Raw genomic sequence first — 7432 nt, 5'->3', positions numbered from 1 at the left:
AACACTTTTAAAAAAAAATAGCAGAAGAGATATGCATTAAAGAGTGAACAAAATATTAGGTGGAAACACTGCAGCTGTCTTTACTATTTAAATATTTTATATACATTGAGCAAGAAAACATTAATATTTTCAGCTAGTGGGACTGTGGTGCTCAAGAAAAAAGAGAGAATGCTTGAGGAAGTACTTATGCCAGGTATAAAGCCTTCCTGCCCCACCCAAAGTGACCACAGTCAAGTGAGCGACACCATATAATATGCAAATTAGAGCAGCTCCAATTACTATTTTCCATATTCTTAATATGCAAAATTTGAAAAAAAATAATAGATTATAATTCTTAAGAATTTTGTTGTGAGGCGGTCCTTTATCAGTTGATTTCTTAAATATTAGTCCCTAGGAGTACACAAAAGAGTCTACAATGACTTGTAGGACACTATGGTGAATAAGTGAATACAGGACCGGCAAGGTTGGAACAAAGGTATTATGAAGTTCTTTGTAATAAATGGAATACTATAAAGACCTCTTTCTACAGTCTCTGTTTACACAGAGAATTGGCTTAAGTGAGTTGGTATTTTCATTCCAGGAGCTACCTGGAGTTGCTTTAATACAAGTCTTAGACAAACCAAGGATACTTATCCATCTGTAGTCTTCTTGATGGACTATTCTATGTTACTGTTCTATTCCTGTGAAGAGACACCATGGCCAAGGCAACTTATAAAAGTAAGTGTTTAACTGGGGAGTTGATTACAGTTTCAGAGCAAGTCCAAGACCATTAAGGCAGGGAGCATGGCAGCAGGCAGGCAGGCATGGCACTGGATCAGTAGCTAAGAGCTCATAACTTATCCACAAGAAAAAGGCACAGAGAGAGAGAGAGAGAGAGAGAGAGAGAGAGAGAGAGAGAGAGAGAGAGAGAGAGAGATGTCTCTCACATGAGCCTGTGAAACCTCAAAGCCCACCCCCAATGACATACTTTCTCCAGCAAGGCCACACCTCCTGATCCTTCCCCAAATGGCTCCACCAACCAGGGACCAACATTCAAATATATGAGCCTATGGGAGCCATTCTCATTCAAAACCCCAGAGACCATAAGTAAAGTAGATTCAAAGTGGAGCAAAACTGATAGCATAAGAAAATTGTCTTCATAACCAATGTTGCATTCCAAAGCACTGTGAAAGCCCATGCTACACTTGCCTATCTGTGCCCACACTATTGCCTCTACACCAGCCATGTTACTTCATTCACTTGTAATATGATAATGTATATTCAGATTCTGAATCACAGAAAAAGAAACAGATAAAAATTCAAAACTCATACACTGACTCATTGTAAGTGACGAATGGCAACGAAATGATGAACCCAATAAGGAGTTACACGTCTGTTAAACATTGATAAGAAAATGAAGCATATAAAGAAGTAGAAGATAAGAAGAGAAGGGAAACCATTCTGAACTTATTCATATATTATAGTCTATCAGCAATATCAGAGAACAAGATAACACAAAGCCTGTACGTAGAATGATTCAGATAATTTTGTAGAGAAGAAAGAATGAAGGATCTTTTAAAGTCAACATTCCTGTGAGACACTGTTATTAACATAGGACAAGAAAGGGAATGTTATGCATGCACAGGGAGAAAGAGTATGTGTCTTGAAAGAAAATGTCACTGAAGCTCCAAACAATATAAGTTGACAGCATTTGGTGTTCCTGGTTTCCCTCTGAGATAAAGAGACAAGAGGTCAATACGAACGTTAGTAACAACTGGAGTGAACAATTTGTGGGAGGTGCTCCATCTAAATATCATAGCCTCTTTGTTAGTGCTACACAGCGTCTGAGGTAAAGAGAACTATTCTCTCTTGCTATTGTAACTATGAAGAACTATTTAAATATTTTAAAATATTTTTAAAGTAAATGAAGTTCCCCCTTTCTATTCTAACACTGTCATCTTAGACATTGCAGTTTCCTTTCTCCTTAGCCAACTACTCTCATCACTCCCCCCCCCATATCAGATTGAGAAAATTAACAAATAAACCCAGGAATGAAACTGAAATAAATGGTTTCTATTAGTTTGACTCTTCTTGCATCTCATAAATATCAAGACTGATTTATTCCCAATAGTGAGTATTCGCAATCAATTCCCTCACCATAATCCTAATCTGAATATTGTCAGAAGAATAATGGATACCTACATTATGGTATATTCATATAATGGGGTACAACATAACATGAAATGAGAAAAATAATTTAATCTACTTAGAGAAATACAGCAGCTTCTAGATATAGTAAAAAAGGGGAAGACATAAAATAAAAAGATGTATCTCATATTTGTTTTGAGTAAAATCTAGACACACATAAAATGCTTGTGCGGTGTATGTGGTTTTATTACAGAAGATTCATTAATACATCAAACTAATTACTGCTGATAAAAGGTGGAACAGTAAGTAGTAATCCATGGGAAAGAAGGTAGGGATAAGATAGGCAAAAAGCATTTACAAATCTTTGAAATATTCAACATCTTGATCTGGATAGTGTGTGGAAGGACGCAAAAGTATTCAAATAACTATTAAATTACATAATTATGAGTGGAGTGTTTTACACATTTTATGTAAAGATATATACATATATGTATGCATACATAAAGTTAGAATACCCTGGAGGCTGAAAACAATGTATTGGCTGGCTCTGTGGCAAAAGTGTTAATTTTGGGAAACCCTGGTTTGGGCACTTTAAAAGAAAGACTGTTGTCCCCTGGAGCAGCTGAATCCTAAAATAAAAGAGGCTTCTGTAACCGACAATTGGGAGAACCATTCTGCATATATTAAGACATCACAGAGAGGAAAAACAAATAGTAGCTTCCATTATGAGCTCTCAATAAGAAGCCACGAGGGGGGAAGCGCCAAACGTGGCCTTCTCGAAATCTATCTGCTTTTTGCATGGATGACTCTACGTTGCAAGTAGCAGGGATTTATTTGTGCAACAGTTGAGAGTAATTCCTTTAAGAAATTCAGGGCACCTAATAAGGAAATGTATGTAAAAAGTAATTACCAGGGCAAAGCAGAATACAAATAAGACATAGATAAAGGCAATGAAGACAGATAATTGCTGTAATTGCACTTGAAATTTGATTCGGCATCTCAGCAGCCAGTGAAGAGAGGAGAAGCTAATCAGATTTTTAATTCTCATTGTCAGGAAAGAATACAAATATCAGTCTCCCGAGGGAAATACGTTTATCTGAAACTGAAAGTGTGTTAAAATCCATGCTAAGTGATACCCACTTTGTTCAACAAAATGATAAATTATAGACCATTGGTTTAAAATGGAAGAGCAAATAGGCATGGATTCTGATTGTAAATTCATCAATCTGCAATAAAGAAACTCTAAATTTTCCTAGACATCAGCATCCCTGCCTTTAAAACAACAAAGATAACAGTAACAATAATAGCCCCACAAAAGAGGTTCTCTGTGCTGTGTGTAGAGTTGATTCAACCCTCACTAGAACCTCATTAATTGGACCTAATCCCCATTTTATGGATGATGAAACTAGGAATCAGAAAGACTGTTTGGCCTAACCTCTGTTGTAAAAGCATTATAATAATTATTTCTCACCTCTTGTTATCAATTGAAAGGATAGATTTTTAAAATAAGAAAGGTAAGAGTGAGAAAACAAAAGTTGCTGAAACCCAGGAAAATATACTTAGAGCACTTTTGATAAGAATACATCACAGTAAGTAGAAAATTAATGAAATATGAGTTTTCTTAATGTCATAAATCAGCAGTAAGTTGATCTTGCTGGAGGTATAAAATGGAGACAAAGATGGGGCAGAGGCCTTGGAAAGAAACCCTGATGGAAATGAATGCTATTGTAAGGTCAAAAACAAGAATTTGTGGTCTGAAAAATCTTACATATTTGTAAGGTGATGGCAATAATTTTTTATAAATAGAGACTTTTTTAAAAAAGGGAAATTGGCTCATTCATTTCACTAAGCAACCAGGAGGGGATGCAGTCCAATGTACAGCTGGGAAGGTTGATCTTCAGTAAGAATAGACATGCTGTTTATGGAATGGCTGCAGTAACAAAGTGTGACATAATACTGTGTAATTAGATGTTCCTTAACTGCCTTTTCTTTTTCCATCATTTTTGTTTGTTTACTTGTTAAATTTTTTATTCCTTTTACATACCAACCACAGTACCCCCTCCCTCATGTCTTCCTGCTCTTCCCCCTTCTCCTCACCCCTGATCCAATCTCCAGAAAGGTTAAGGTCTCACATCAGGAGTCAACAAAGTCTGGCATATCAATGTGAGGCAGGACCAAGTCCCGCCCTGGGTTAAGGCTGAGCAAGACATCACACCATAGGGAATGGGCTCCAAAAAGCCACCTCATGTGCCGGGGATAGATTCTGGTCCCATTGCCAGAGGCCCCACAAACCAAGCAAGCCACACAACTGTCTCCTGTATGCAGAGGGACTAGTTCAGTCTCATGAAGGCTCTCCAGCTGTCAGGTCCCACAAGCTCAGGTCAGCAGTCTCTGGGGGTTTCCCCATCATGATCTTGACCCCCTTTGCTCATGTAATCTCTCCTCCCTCTCTTCTTCTGGACTCCTGGAGCCTGGCCAAGTGCTTAGATGTGAATCTTCTTTATCCTTTCTTTCTTTCTTTTTTTCTTTTTCTTTTTTTACTTTGTTATTATGTGTCTTAAATTGTATACATCAGCCATGAGTTCCCCTGTCCTCCCCGCTCCCGCCCCAACCTCCACCTTCCCCCCCCCCAGCCCCTACCCTCCATTACCATGTCCTCCAGGATCAAGGCACCCCTGGGGATTCATTTAAACCTGGTGGATTCAGTACAGGCAGGTCCTGTCACCTCCTTCCAGACTGAGCAAAGTTTCCCTGTGTAAGCCCAAGGTTTAAACAGCCAGCTCATGCACTAAGGACAGATACTGGTCCCCAGACTGAGTGCCTCCCAAGCAGATCAAGCTACTCAATTGTCTCACTTATCCAGAGGGCCTGATCCAGATGGGGGCTCCACAGCCTTTGGTTCATAATTCATGTGCTTCCATTTGTTTGGCTATTTGTCCCTATGCTTTTTCCAATCTTGGATTCAACAATTCATGCTCCTGCAGACCCTCCTCTTTCTCAACAGTTGGACACCTGGAGCTCCACCTGGGGTCTGGCTGAGGATCTCTGCATCCACTTCCATCAGTTATAGGATGAGAGATCCAGCACGGCAGTTAGGGTGTTTAGTCATCTGATCACCGGACTAGGTCAGATCAGGCTTTCTCTCGACCATTGCCAGCAGTCTACAGAGGATGTATCATTGTGGATTTTTGGGGACCTCTCTAGCACTCTGCCTATTCCTGTTCTCATGTGGTCTTCATTTATCATGGTCTGTTAATCCTCATTCTCCCTTTCTGTTCTTGATCCAGCTGGGATCTCCTGATTCCCTAAGCTTTCTTTCCCTCAAATCTTGCCCTTCATTACTCCCACTGTCATCCAGGTTGTTTATGTAGATCTCATCCATTTCTCTGTCATTGGGTGATCCCTGTGTCTTTCTTAGGATCCTGTTTTCTAGGTAGCCTCCCTGGAGTTGTGTAGCAGTCCAGTCATCTTTGTTTTACATCCAGTATCCTCCTATGAGTGAGTACATACCATGTTTGTCCTTCTGAGTCTGGGTTACCTCACTCAGGATGATTTTTTCTAGATCCATCCATTTGCCTGCAAACCTCATGATGTCATTGTTTTTCTCTGCTGAGTAGTACTCCATTTTGTACATGTACCCTATTTTCTTTATCCATTCTTCAGTTGAAGGGCATCAAGGTTGTTTCCAGGTTCTGGCTATTACAAACAAAGCTGATACAAACATAGCTGAGCAAATGCACTTGCGGTATGATTGAGCATTCCTTGGGTATATGCCCAAGAGTGCTATAGCTGGGTCTTGGAGGAGATGGATTCCCAATTTTCTAAGGAAGTGCCATATTGATTTCCAAAGTGGCTGTACAAGCTTGCATTCCCACCAGCAGTGGAGGAAAGTTCCCCTTGCTCCACATCCTCTCCACCATAAGCTGTCTTATGTGCTTTTGATCTTAGCCATTCTGACAGGTGTAAGGTGGTATCTCAGAGTCTTTTTGATTTGCATTTCCTGGATAATTAGGGATGTTGAGCAATTCCTTAAATGTCTTTCAGCCATTTGAACTTCCTCAGTGGAGGATTCCCTGTTTAGTTCTATAGCCCATTTCTTAATTGGACTTTTGGGCATTTTGATGTCTAATTTCTTGAGTTCTTTATATATTCTGGATATCAGCCCTCTGTCAGATATGGGGTTGGTGAAGACCTTTTCCCTTTCTGTAGGCTGTCGCTTTGTCTTGTTGACCGTGCCCTTTGTTCTACAAAAGCTTCTCAGTTTCAGCAGGTCCCATTGATTGATTGTTTCTCTCAGTGTCTGTGCTACTGGTGTTATATTTAGAAAGTGATCTCCAGTGCCAAGAGTACTTCCTACTTTCTCTACTATCAGGTTCAGAGTAGCTGAATTTATGTTGAGGTCTTTGATCCACTTGGATTTAAGTTTTGTGCACGGTGACAGATATGGATCTATTTGCAGCCTTCTACACATTGACATCCAGTTATGCCAGCACCGTTTGTTGAAGATGCTTTCTTTTTTCCATTGTACATTTTTGGCTTCTTTGTCAAAAATTATATGTTCATAGGTGTGCGGGTTAATGTCAGGGTCTTCAATTTGATTCCATTGGTCCACATGTCGGTTTTTATGCCAGTACCAAGTTGTTTTTATTACAGTAGCTCTATAGTAGTGCTTGAGGTCGGGGATTGTGATGCCTCCAGAGGTTGTTTTATTGTACAGGGTTCTTTTGGCTATCCTGGGTTTTTTGTTTTTCCATATGAAGTTGAGTATTATTCTTTCCAGATCTGTGAAGAATTGTGTTGGTAATTTGATGGGCATTGCATTGAATCTGTAGATTGCTTTTGGTAAGATTGCCATTTTTACTATGTTAATCCTGCCTATCCATGAGCATGGGAGATCTTTCCATTTTCTGACATCTTCTTCAATTTCTTTTTTCAGGGACTTAAAGTTCTTGGCATATAGGTCCTTCACATGCTTAGTTAGCATAACCCCAAGGTATTTTATATCATTTGTGACTATTGTAAAGGGTGATGTATCTTTGATTTCCCTCTCAGCCTGTTTGTCTACTGTATATAGGAGGCCTACTGATTTTTTTGAGTTGATCTTGTATCCTGCAATGTTGCTGAAGGTTTTTGTTAGCTGTATCAGTTCCTTGGTTGAATTTTGGGGGTCAATCATGTATACTATCATGTGATCTGCAAATAGGGAGAGCTTGACTTCTTCCTTTCCAATTTATATCCCCTTAATCTCTTTATGTTGTCTTATAGCTCTGGCTAGAACTTAAAATACTATATTGAATGAGTAGGG

This window comes from Onychomys torridus, chromosome 4 (genome assembly GCF_903995425.1).
Source record: "Onychomys torridus chromosome 4, mOncTor1.1, whole genome shotgun sequence".
NCBI lineage: Eukaryota > Metazoa > Chordata > Mammalia > Rodentia > Cricetidae > Onychomys > Onychomys torridus.
This window is presented reverse-complemented; position numbering follows the sequence as displayed.